Source organism: Bison bison, unplaced genomic scaffold, assembly GCF_000754665.1.
Source record: "Bison bison bison isolate TAMUID 2011002044 unplaced genomic scaffold, Bison_UMD1.0 scf7180017864519, whole genome shotgun sequence".
Lineage (NCBI taxonomy): Eukaryota > Metazoa > Chordata > Mammalia > Artiodactyla > Bovidae > Bison > Bison bison.
The window spans coordinates 13,954,843-13,968,628 of record NW_011495072.1 but is presented as its reverse complement, the minus strand read 5'-3'; the positions used below and the strand labels follow the sequence as shown (position 1 = coordinate 13,968,628).

At 38.8% G+C, this 13,786-nt stretch overlaps 1 long non-coding RNA gene across 5 annotated transcripts in view; it reads left to right on the top strand.

Moving 5' to 3' along the window:
* The window catches only part of LOC104981708, a 284,406-nt gene that overhangs the window by 102,510 nt on the left and 168,110 nt on the right, over window positions 1–13,786 (top strand). For all 5 annotated transcript variants that reach the window (XR_824403.1, XR_824400.1, XR_824399.1 and 2 more), the window contains exon 2: window positions 10,131–10,185. This is a non-coding gene — a long non-coding RNA (uncharacterized LOC104981708). The remainder of the gene's footprint in view (window positions 1–10,130; window positions 10,186–13,786) is intronic.

The window sequence follows — 13,786 nt, the reverse complement described above, 5'->3', positions numbered from 1 at the left end:
GGAGTGGGTTGTTATTTCCTTCTGCAGGGATTTTCCCTTACCCAGGGATTGAACCTGGGTCTGCTGCATTGGCAAATGGATTCTTTACCACTGAGCCATTAGAGAAGCCCTAAAGTTTCTTAGAGTCTCAGTTAACTCTATAAACCTCAGTAAAACGTGAAGATTTGAAAACTGTCATTCACATTTTTCCTTTCCTTTAGAAAGCAATGCTATTGTTATACCAAGAACAAGAGCAAGGTCAAAAGGATTCTCAAACTCACCTGTCCCTTTCATCCACTTACCCTCAGGTTTCTAAACTGCCAGTATGATCACACATTATCCCCCTGCTTATACATTTTCAGCAGGCTCTTGTTACCCACAGACCAAGCTCGGGTTCTTTCACATAGCCTATGGGTTTGTTTGTGTTTTTGTCATCCAAACACTAACTCTAGTCTTTCAGCTCTGTTTCTACCAAATACCTTCACCACCTTAATGGACACATCACACACACAAACACTTAATATTTCATAACAGAAAGCCAAGAGTTCTTGAAATATAATATGAAGGCTTACACGGTCTTCCTTGCACAAACTTTTATCATTGCCTGAAAGTTTCTCTCTACCATGTCTGCCCTTTCTTACTTCACATTCCAGACTCCTTCTTCCTCCTTTAAGATATAGATGCTATGTCCTTATACTCACCCAGGAAATGTTGGAAGAGTTCCTCCTCGCTGTTCACGCTCTGTGTGCTCCCATGGCACCCTTTGCATGCTCGTCTCAGCATTTGCCATACTGGGTTTATTCACGTACCTCCTCCACTAGACTACAGAGACTGTTACAGTATTTCCATTTCTCCAGTGCATAAACCAACACCTGCCATATAGTATGTACTCAGGACACACTTACTGTATACTGCATTTGTCCAAAAGAAATTTGAACCACTAATAATAATAAATATTTCACACAAAGCAATGATGCTTAAATTTAAAAATAAAAGCAAATAATAAGACTATCCAGTTCAGTTCAGTCACTCAGTCATGTCCAACTCTTTGCGACCCCATGAACTGCAGCACACCAGGCCTCCCTGTCCATCACCAACTCTGGGGTCCACCAAAACCCATGTCCATTGAGTTGATGAGGCCATCCAACCATCTCATCCTCTGTTGTCCCCTTCTCCTCCTGCCCTCAATCTTTCCCAGCATCAGGGTCTTTTAAATGAGTCAGCTCTTCTCATCAAGCAGCCAAAGCATTGGAGTTTCAGCTTCAAAATCAGTCCTTCCAATGAATACCCAGAACTGACTCCTTTAGGATGAACTAGTTGGATCTCTTTGCTGTCCAAGGGGATCTCAAGAGTCTTCTCCAACACCACAGTTCAAAAGCATCAATTCATTGGTGCTCAGCTTTCTTTATACTCCAACTCTCACATCCATACATGACTACTGGAAAAACCATAGCCTTCACTAGACAGACCTTTGTTGACAAAGTAATCTCTCTGCTTTTTTAATATGCTATCTAGGTTGGTCATAACTTTCCTTCCAAGAAGCAAGCATCTTTTAAGTTCATGGCTGCAATCACCATCTGCAGTGATTTTGGAGCCCCCCAAAATAAAGTCAGCTACTGTTTCCACTGTTTCCCCATCTATTTTACGTGAAGTGATGGGACCAGATGCCATGATCTTCGTTTTCTGAATGTTGAGCTTTAAGCCAACTTTTTCACTCTCCTCTTTTACTTTCATCAAGAAGCTCTTTAGTTCTTCTTCACTTTCTGCCATAAGGGTGGTGTCATCTGCATATCTGAGGTTATTGATATTTCTCCCAGCAATCTTGATTCCAGCTTGTGCTTCTTTCTCATGATGTACTTTTCATAGAAGTTAAATAAGCAGGATGACAATATACAGCCTTGATGTACTCCTTTTCCTATTTGGAACCAATGTATTGTTCCATGTCCAGCTATAACTGTTCCTTCCTGACCTGTATGCAGGTTTCTCAAGAGGAAGGTCAGGTGGTCTGGTATTCCCATCTTTGAAGAATTTTCCACAGTTTATTGTGGGCCACACAGTCAAAGTCTTTGGCATAGTCAATAAAGCAGAAATAGATGTTTTTCTGGAACTCTCTTGTTTTTTCCATGATGCAGTGATTGTTGGCATTTGATCTCTGGTTCCTCTGCCTTTTCTAAAACCAGCTTGAACACCTGAAAGTTCACAGTTCATGTGTTGCTGAAGCCTGGCTTGGAGAATTTTGAGCATTACTTTACTAGTGTGTGAGATCAGTGCAATTGTGTGGTAGTTTGAGCATTCTTTGGCATTGCCTTTCTTTGGGATTGGAATGAAAACTGACCTTTTCCAGTCCTGTGGCCACTGCTGAGTCTTCCAAATTTGCTGACATATTGAGTGCAGCACTTTCACAGCATCCTCTTTCAGGATTTGAAATCGCTCAACTGGAATTCCATCACCTCCACTAGCTTTGTTCATAGTGATGCTTCCTAAGGCCCACTTGACTTCACATTCCAGGATGTCTCGGTCTAGGTTAGTGATCACATCATCATGGTTATCTGGGTCATGGAGATACCTCTTTTGTATAATTCTTCTGTGTATTCTTGCCGCCTCCTCTTAATATCTTCTGCTTCTGTTAGGTCCATACCATTTCTGTCCTTTATTGAGCCCAATTTGCATGAAATGTTCCCTTGGTATCTCTAATTTTCTTCAAGAGATTGCTAGCCTTTCCCATTCTATTGTTTTACTCTATTTCTTTGCATTGATCACTGGGGAAGGCTTTCTTACCTCTCGCTATTCTTTGGAACTCTGCATTCAAATGGGTGTATCTTTCCTTTTCTCCTTTGCCCTTCACTTCTCTTCTTTTCTCAGCTATTTTTAAGGCCTCCTCAGACAACCATTTTGCCTTTTTGCATTTCTTTTTCTTGGGGATGGTCTTGATCACTGCCTCCTGTACAATGTCACAAACCTCTGTCCATAGTTCTTCAGGCACTCTGTCTATCAGATCTAGTCCCTTAAATCTATTTCTTACTTCCAGTGGATAATCATATGGGATTTGATTTAGGTCATACCTGAATGGTCTAGTGGTTTTCCCCACTTTCTTCAATTAAATATGCATTTGGCAATAAGGAGTTCATGATCTGAGCCACAGTCAGCTCCCAGTCTTGTTCTTGCTGACTGTATAGAGCTTCTCCAATTTTGGCTACAAAGAATATAATCAATCTGATTTCGTTGTTGACCATCTGGTGATGTCCATGTGTAGAGTCTTCTCTTGTGTTGTTGGAAGAGGATTGGATTACTGTGATATTGAATGGTTTGCTTTGGAAATGAACAGAGATCATTCTGTCGTTACTAATTTGGCAAGGACTAAAATTCTATTTATGTAAAAGCTGTCATGTATCAGAAGTTAATCCGGGACTCAGCAGGTACAATCTTGGTTCTTGGAGAGCATTTCAAAACATCAGTAAGTGTCAGGTACTTTTTTTTCCTTAATGGCTATGGAGATAGGTTGTTTTTAAATGTTCCAGCCTCATGACACTCTATATAATACTACAGACTAACACTTGGGTGGTCCTTTAAATAATGTAATTTATAAACATAAGCATAAAAAACAGTAAGCTGAGAATTGCTAGATCAAGACACATTTACAGTGAACTTTAAGCCACATTGAATTTTTCTCTTTTAATTTTTTTAATATATATTTCACTATAATTTTACTATAGCTTGCATTCAGATGGCAACCTATAATAGTTTCAGATTTTTATGGCTGGTTTTCTGATGTAAAATGAAGTTTTAAATGCTTGCTTAATAAGGAATTTTAAATAGTTTGATTCCTCCTTGCAACACTTTCTGCCAAATGCCCTTGTTCTGCAGGAAGTTTCATTAGCGTGTGCCCTGCTCATCCTCCCAGCCCTCATTGCTTCAGACAAGCATGGGTTTAATTGAGAGAAAACCTAGCCGTGACTGTGACTCAGGTGTGAAGGCTGTTTCTCTCAGCAAATTAAATCCAGTAGAATGACTGAGTGTTCTTTTCTATACCCTTATGATAGATTTAATTCTGCATATTAATTGTTCTTATAGCCTCTACTCTGTGATTGTTTTCAGGATCTTATTGAGGGTGATTGATGTTTAGATAAATTTGATGGTTTTATATAAAGACAGAAAGATTAACATGTGCCAGCAAGAACATTACTAGGTCATAAGATCTTAGATTGGCCTACATAGAAATACAATATTAACTCATGCTGTTGCAGATTTGAAGAGTCTGGTAAATAAAATTCAAAGTTGATAATTAAGGTGGGAAAAAAAGTTAGTTTCTTAAATCGTTTCTAATACTTTTTCTTTGCAATATCCAAACAGATATGTCTTTTGGTTTACCAGTTAACTCAACTGGAAAAATAATTTCTTGATCATATTCGTGTGTGCATGTGTGCTAAGTCACTTCAGTCATGTCCAACTTCTTGTGACAATATGGACATTATACAGCCTGCCAGGCTCCTCTGTCTATGGGATTCTCCAGGCAAGAATACTAGAGTGGGTTGCCATGCTCTCCTCCAGGGGATCTTCCTGACCTAGGGATCTAACCCATGTCCCCTGAGGCTACTGTATTGCAGGCAGATTTTTTACCACTGAGCTATGCAGGAAGACCAATCATATTCATAGTGATGCTAGAAGAACAGAGGAGAAAATGAAGATTTTAAACTTTCTGTTTCTACTACCACCTCACTCCCATGCTGAACTATTAGAATCTTTAAGACAGGAGGGGAGCATTGCTTAGAGGACCCATATGTGATTCTTGGACTTGAACATTACTGTAATATATTTAAGTTTACTTTGTACAAGTGTAAATGTATCATTTTTAAATCAGCTCTCATTTTCCTTCCTCCATGATTTCTTTATAATTTTTTCTTATTATTCAGCACTTACTTTTATTAATAGCCTCAAATCTTTTCTGAAGTCAGAACATAAAAACAAAGTGAAATGATTTTCACATAGGAAGAAAAAGGAATTGATAAATTCACTTTGTAATTATATTTCTAGTTTACTTTATATTATCAGAGTATCATTTAACAAAAAGCCTCTGCTTTGGGCTGCTAATAGTTTATGTAAAATACCTTTGCTAAACTAGACTCCTTAGGGTGAAGCAAGTTCACTTGTGAAATCCATCCACATCTTTATTAACTAAAGGCCATAATGAAGGCAGAATTTCTTGCTGAAAAAAAAAAAAATTACCTTGGGTATAGATGCTAATCTAAAATCTACTTCATGAATTTGCTTATTTTTTTCTGCTCCCTTCAGACATTAGCCAGCTAAAGCCATTACACATACATTAATTACACCAATTAGTCCCAACTGCACACACACATACATTCAAGACTTGATTATCTGAGCTAAAAGAAGTGGTTAGGCATGGCACAAATAATACAAATGAGCGAAAAATTCAAATCCCAGGTACACTGAACTAATGAATGCATTATATATTTTTGGCACAGCTCAGTTACCTTATTATGCTTTTCTTAATTTAATAATGCAATTACCTTACATTTCCATATTCCATCCAGGTAATGATAGGGAGAGCAGGCCCAGATTTATAAATTGCATTGGGAAAAAGCCGGCCTGCAATTTAAGGATTTGGTCACATCTTCTAGTCCTTCTTTATTTTCAAATATGTCTTTTATACCTACTTGAACATCCCCTACCTTGTTGATTTAATGCCCACAATGTCCAACACACCCAAGAAAGATTACCCTCACAGATACAAGCATTCATTCATTCATCTCCTATAATTAAAGGCAACTGGAAGGCAGACAGTCCCTACCTAAAAGTAATCCCAACTTTCATTTCCTTGGAGTTTGGGGAGTTTATTACTTTCTCAAGTGAACTTTCATAAGATTTTGCTAGTTTTGATCACCCTTTGTAAGACAGCAGAGTGTAATGCATTGATTTCAAACTTTACTGTGCCAAACAAAACAATTTCGAGAGCCTGGTTAAAACACAGGTTGCTGGGCTCCCACATCCAGATTTTTCAAATTAGTTGGTCTGGGAGGGTATCCAATAATTTGCATCACTTACAAGTTCTCTGGTGATGTGGATGCTAGTAGTCTGGGGGTCTCACTTTGAGAATCACTAGTGTAATGGTGGGCTTCCCAGGTGGCACTAATGGTAAAGAACTTTCTTGCCAATGCAGGAGACATAAAAGACAGTGGCTCAATCCCTGGGTTGGGAACATCGCCTGAAGGAGGAAATGGCAATCCACTCCAGTATTCTTGCCTGGAGAATCCCACAGACAGAGGAGCCTGTAGGGCGACGGTCCATAGGGTTGCAGAGAGTCCAACACAACTGAAGTGAGTTAGCATGCATGCACAAACAGTGTAATGATAAAGAATGTAGCTTAAACCCAGATCCAGCATATTTAGCTATGTGACCTAGGTTTAACCTTGAGCCTCAATTCTCTTACCTGTAACCTGAGGGTAATTATAGCAACCCAGTGCATAGAGTTATTTTGGTTACTAAATGAGTTATATATTTTAAATGCTTACAATGATATCTAGTAACTGGTGTTGATTATTATTGTTGTTGTGTCTATTTATAGACATAAGTCATCCAGGGTAATCATAAATGAATTAACACTAAAAAAAGAAGAAAATGCCTTTCTCTGAAACAGTTGGCTGAGCACTGGAAATTGGGAGAAAAAGAATGTTGATAGACAATCCCTTAGAGTAACTTGAAGAGGAAGATCTTGGGAAAGCATGCAGACCTTTACTATATTATATTTCACAAGGCAGGAAAAGAATACATGGCAAAAGTGAGGGAAAGGGTACTAAGGAGAAAGTCTTTGATTTTTTTCTGATATGATTTTTTTCAGCACATCCCAGGTTCACATTAGGGATTCAGTAAATATGTGTTACATGTCTATTTGGCTATTTAATCCCTGAGTGAGAACTGAATACACAAATGTGAGCAAATCTGAAATGTTCTCTGCTTTTCTACAACTTAAAATTTAGTTTAAAAAAACATTCAACTCCATGTGGAAAAGCAAATGGCACAAATACCAAAGAGGGTCTTATTTCTTTAGAGATATCCAGTGAGACTTCTCAGAAAAAATGATTCAATAGTTACAGTCCACAAACAAGACAAGTTAAGTCAATAGAAATTTATCAGTTTTCAAAATAAATAGATGATAGAGAGGTGTATGAGTGACCAGATGGATAGATAGATAGGTGTTGAATCAAAGCCTATTGAGGGAATAAATTTTTCTAGTTAACAATAATTTGTGGTATAGAAATTAAATAATAAGACCAAATTTTAAAATAAGACCAAACTTTTTAACAATCTAACAGAAATTACTTCAAAGAAAGTTATAGAAAATTCAACTTTTCGGAGGCTTAAATGAATAAGAAATAATTTTTCTTAGATAAAAGAAATCTGGAAGCAAGCAATATCAGTTTGGTGGCTGAAAACTTCAGGACCCATGGCTCTGAAATTCCCTCAGCCTTTCTGTTGCAGGAAGGCAGACCCTTTTCAGGGCCAAGGAGTGGGCTCTTGTCTAATGCTTAGAAATGAATTGCCTGAGGAGACACACGTGCCGACAAAACAGGAGACTTTTTTGGGAAGGGGCATCTGGTCAAAGAGCAGCAGGGTAAGGGAACCCAGAACTGCCCTGCCACATGGCTCACAGACTCAGGTTTTGTGGTAATGGGGTTAGTTTCCAGGTTGTCTCTGGCCAATCATCCTGACTAAGGGTTCTTCTTGTTGGCGCTCGCAGCACCCAACCAAGATGGAGTCTAGTAAGAAGGATTCTGGGAGGTTGGTAGGACATATGGACTGACATCTCCTCTTTCCTTTTGATCTTTCCTTTATATATATGAAAGTTTTATATATATGAAAGTGAAAATGAAAGTCAGTCAGTCATGTCCAACTCTGAGACCTCATGGACTACACAATCCATGGAATTCTCCAGGGCAGAATACTGGAGTGGGTAGCTGTTTCCTCCTCTATGGAATCTTCCTAACTCAGGGATTGAACCTAGGTCTCCCACATCTGGGAAGCCTAAGAATACTGGAGTGGGTAGCCTATCCCTTCTACCAGTGGATCTTCCTGACTCAGGAATTGAACCAGGGTCTCCTGCATTGCAGGTGGATTCTTTACCAGCTGAGCTACCAAGGAAGCTATATGTTTATATATATGTACATATATATACCTAGTCCATGGGGTCGCAGAGTTGGACATATATTTCCTGGTAGTTGCTTGTTAGTTCTGTGTTCCTTACCAGGATCTCCTCTCCTAAGATAACTCATGCAAATGGTTACTGTGGTGCCTGACCAGAGTGGGTGGTTTTAGTTAGTGATTCCCCTAACATTTCCATCCTGATTATTACCTCATGGTCACAAGACAAGCTTCACTATTCAAGGCAGAAAAGGGATGCATTTTGTACATTTTCACCTACTTTTCTGATATTCCTTAACTCCCCTCCCCACCCCACCCACAAATATATTTTTCTTTAAGCATCAAAGTCAGAACTGATTCACCAGGTGACTCCAGGGGCAAGGCAGGATGGAGACTAGAAAAGGAATTGTCATAATTTCCTTTGGTTAAGCATGACCCCCTTTCTTAGGAGGAGTCTGAGTACAAAACTGGCATCTTCTTAGCTAGGAAGAAGGAGCAACTGACAGTTTCTGCTACAAAAACATGCAATTTTGGTTTATAGGTCCATTTACAGTTACTGGGCTTCCCTTGTGGCTCAGCTGGTAAAGAACCCATTTGCAATGCTGGAGACCTAGGGTTGATCCCTGGGTTGGGAAGATCCCCTGGAGAAGGGAAAGGCTACCCACTTCAGTATTCTGGCTATATAGTCCATGGGGTCGCAGAGTTGACATGACCGAGCGACTTTCATTTTCTTTCAAAATACTTGGTGCATATGATGGTAGAAAACTAGCATTTTAACAAATTATTTTAGTGAATATCAACACTATCAAGTATCAAACATTATGATGAGTTCTTTTGCATTCTTTATGTTTAATCTTCACAACTTCCATTTTCTGATGAAGAATCAGAGGTTTAGAAAGGTCTAACAACTTGCTTAAAGGCAAATAGTTTGAGTTAGAGATTGAAATCCATGTTTGTACAACTTCACCTAGAGTTTCTATTTTTCCTAGTTTTCCACTTATGTTTTAATTCAATAATTCTTTCTAGGTATAACATTTGCTATCTCTTGGGGGAAAATACTTAAAATTATTACTGACCAATTCATTGAAGCTGTTTTTATTTGAAAAATAATTCAAGAGAAAATTGACTTAAAGTCAATTCACTTAAAGTCACCAGCTTACTTCTTTTGTTCACTTTCAGTTTTTCTGTCAGACTTGTGATGAGTCAGGTCCAGTTTGCTGCCTTTCCTCCCAAGTTAACTATTAACTCCTCTGAGGGCAAGGATCATCTCTTTTATATCTCACTTAACCTATTCCCAGAACACAGGGGAGAGAGAAGTGGTCAAGAAAGAGTTGCAGGCGTCAAGTAGTATAAGTCAGCAGCAGAGTGACCCTTAATGTGAAATGTCAGCTAGAAATGTAATAGATGAAGAATGAGATTATTTGATGGTAAAAAGAAACTGCTAAGAAAATTTCCACTTGTGCTCTCTTTATGACCTATGTATTCAAGGCCAGAGTAAAAGAATGTAGAGAGTTCACTGGGCAATAGTTAAATGCATGGATGACCACACTCGAAGCCTCTAGACAATTGGATCTTTCAAAAGAACACATACATGAACTGAGTTCTGACTCTGTACTCAGGTAGAAAAATCATCCCCTAATGTAATCAGAGATAGAAAGTGTGAAATGAAGTGAAATGGGGAAATGAAAAAGGAAGGAATACAGTTGAATGTTTATAGGAAAAAATGATAAGAAAAAGTGAAGAAGGATCTTAAGAGCTAGAAGCCCCAACGTGCACAGAAAATATTCTCTATTAAAAAAAATAATAAGAAACAACTCAAATGACAATCAGATGCAGAATGCTTGAATATATTAGGTTATGTACATAAAATAAAAGTTATTCAGAGACTAGAAAAAATACTAATGTGTACATATATCACATATGTCAGACTTTATACCATTTAATTCTCATAGCCACCTTATATGTAATATACTCTCATTATTCTTATTTTCTAGGTGATAAAACTAAGGCACAGCTATGTAAAGTAACTTGTTCAAAGTCACACAGCTGGTAAGTGAAAGAACTGGGATTCAAACCTAGGGAGTTTTTGCTTAAGCCCTGAGCTGTATGAAATGACCTAAACTCACTATTACCCTTATATGAAATGAACAAGTCACTGAACAACAGGTATGCTCATGGTCCTGTTTTTTTCTTAATGTAATATAGAGCTACAAAGAAAGAGTGAGTAGAACAAAATCAAATGTTAAAGAAGAAAATGAGGTAATTTAAAACTCTCTGGCACATCCCCAACCAATTACAAAAAGCATTAAATTGTGTTTGGGAGATGCAACATTGTGAAATTCCTCTAAAGCATTTAGCTGGCTTTGAAATGCCCCTTCGGCTGTAAGAGAAGATCATTTTCATATCCCCTCTACGGATCCGCTTGATTGCGTGTCAGCTCTATTAGGAAGTTGCTTCTCACTAATTCAAGTTGACTTTTTATTAGCCACTTACACCTCAAGCATCAGACACATGACCATTTGGGGGTTTAAAAGCTGCCATCACTTATATCCAGGCAGACTTAGTTCTTGGCTATGACCAAGACACAGCATTAGAATTTGAAGGTTAACTGAGTGCACTATTTTTTGAATTCTTTACTTTTACTATCTGCTTTTAATTCTTCTGTGAGGAGAAAACTATGGAGAATGAAACAAACCAAGTGACCCCAAGCAAGTGTGGGGGAAGAAGAGAGTAGTTCTTTGTAATACAGGATTTCTCTCCAGCAGTAAGCTGACATGCACTAAAAGATAAAAGGGCCAAGGTCAGCCAGAAGCTCCAGGGGGTCCTTTCCCAAGATGGCCAGCCTGGGATAATTACCCTCACACAGGAAAATTACCTGAGTTGTCCCTCAGGCACAAAGACAAAATAAATCAAAGCAGTTGCAAAGCTTGGTTTTGTCAGACTGCCACTTTTCTGTTCTCAGTGTTTCATGATTCTCTGAGTGATTTATTTATCCATATAAATTTTCAAAGTAATTCATTAATATTAAAGAAAGGTTGGAACTTGATCTTTAGTGGGAGAGGGATTTGGAGTAAGAGGACTACTCATTAATAGATTGAGTATTTCCTCCCCACCCTCTTGTAAGCATCACATCTACTTTCATTATATTCTGACCTGAATTTCTTAGATCTGGGGGTCACTGAGATGTTATGAAGTGTTGGTCTACAATTCCCAGTGAAATTTGAGACCCATGTACAAGAGAGGTACTGACAGGGGGCATCAGGCTTAATTTTTTATGTTATTTTATATCTCAAAAAACTTCAAAAAAAAAAAAAACCATAAAAATGAAGGCAGAGAACTATCCAAAGGGGCTAGTGGGCTAAGACACTGATTGGAAGTATAGTTTTCAAGATCCCATCTCTGCTCTTAACATATCATTTGTTGTTGTACTCAGTCATTCAGTCATGGCCAACACTTTGCAACCCCATGGACTGTAGCCCGCCAGGCTCCTCTGAACATGGGATTTTCCAGGCAAGAATGCTGGAGTGGGTTGCATTTCCTTCTCCAGGGGAATTTCTTGACTCAGGGACCAAACCCAAGTCCCCTGCACTGGCAGGAGGATTTTTTTTTTTTTTTTTTTTTTTACCACTGAGCCACCTGGGAAACCCATGGCATATCATTTACTCTAAGTCAAATTGCTTACTCCTTGTTGTTTCAGAATTTTCTATATACTAGAAACCAAAGAAAACTTGTAATACTGATATACAAAATTTGGAACTAAATCAGGCATCACCACTGATCCTACAATTCATTATATAGAAGAAAAACCAAACATCTAGGGCTTTCATGGAGTTACATGAGTGGTAAGGTATAAAGATTCAGATGTCTGGACTCCCTGCTTGAGAAGTTTCCTGCTGCCGTATGTTGACCATGGGACAAGAACCAGTGGGAAACTTAAGATGACAAAAAGTCTAGTTTTTCTTAAGTGGGGCTATTTACCTCATGGTTGGATGGCATCACGGACTCAATGGACAGCAGTTTGAGCAAACTCTGGGAGATAGTGAAGGACAGAGAAGTTCTGGTTTGCTGCAGTCCATGGGATCACAAAGAGTCAGACACAACTTAGCAACTGAACAACAATTTACTTCATATTTCTGTGCTTCCATTTCCGTAAGTAGAAAATGAGAGGTCTAGAATTCCTTATGCAAATAATTTTTAAGACTCAGTGACCATTCAGAAAAACAAATGAGTAAAGCAACAACCAAAAGCACATAGAAGCTGAGTTGAAAATCCTATGACGTCACTAAAGGATATGTGCTTGCTAAGTCACTTCAGTAATATCTGACTCTTTGTGACCCTGTGGACAATAGCCTAGGCTCCTCTGTCCATGGGATTCTCCAGACAAGAATACTGGAGTGGGTTGTGACGCCCTTCTCCAGGGGATCTTCCTGACCCGGGGATTGAACCTGCGTCTCTTGTGTCTCCTGCATCAGCAGGTGAATTTTTTACCACTAGCACCACCTGGGAAGTCTCACTAAAAGGATGGCCAATGAATTATTAAAGAAAGCACCATCTTGTCCAAAGGCAACAGCATGTGGAGCTCAGGTTCTAAAGTGAGGCTTCCTGAAATGAGTGCCTACCCTGCAAGATGCTCCATAAAAAAGAGGGCTCCAAGATTGGATAGCTAAGTCTGGGTACTCAGAACATTGTATATAGCATGTGCAGAGATTGCATGGTAGTTGAGCACCTTCAAGGCTATAAGAAATCCAAAGTAAAGAAACCTATGTATCCTTGCTTAATATAGCATTTACTATGCATAAATGACCAGAAAACTCTTGTTTATTCATGGACTAACTATTAATATATAAATGTTCTGCACAACACACAGTAGGAAACTTGAGGGCAAAGTAAAGACTTCTGTTGCCCATCGCCTCAGCCCTTTTCTCAGTTCAAGGCCATCTCCTCAACCTGGACCTACAGTTTCCAGCTACTCCTCTTCAGTCCTCTGGTAGTTCTCACCTTGGGGATTCTGGGTAGAGGATCATGCCCAGAATTCCTGTCTTTGTTGTGAATAGAGCAGGAGAGAGAGGGATATCTGGTACTAAGAGGCAAGATAGCAGCAGGGAAACAGTCATCCACTTTGGACATGAATGGGGGCTGGATGGACAAGTGCACCAGTACAAAAAGTAAAAACCAAAGCCAGACTCAGGCAAAATGACATGGGTGATCACCCTATTGCTCCAGGGGTGACTCCCAGGCTGCCTCTAGTCAGGGGCCACAGTAGGGCAGTTGAATATATCTCATCATTTCAATGTCCTTTTCCTTTTTCCCTTGTCTTAAAGTAAAACTATAGAGTTCCTACTGATAATTAATTGCTCCTTTTTCTAGGTTTACGTTGGCTCTTTGTTTATATCTGTTTATATATATTGCCTAGTTTTATAGCATAATTTGCATGTCTTCACTCCCAGCCAAAATATAAAGTACTATGAAGTACAGCATTTACATTATTCATTGTTTCACCCTTAGAACTCGGCACATAGTGGGAACTTAATAAATGGTTAAATGGATAAACAAATGATGATAAATGCAAGAATGACAGAAAGCACAACTTGTAGATTAACCAACCATTGTGACTCTCCAAATTTATGCTTTTTGTCACTCAGGTTTAAAG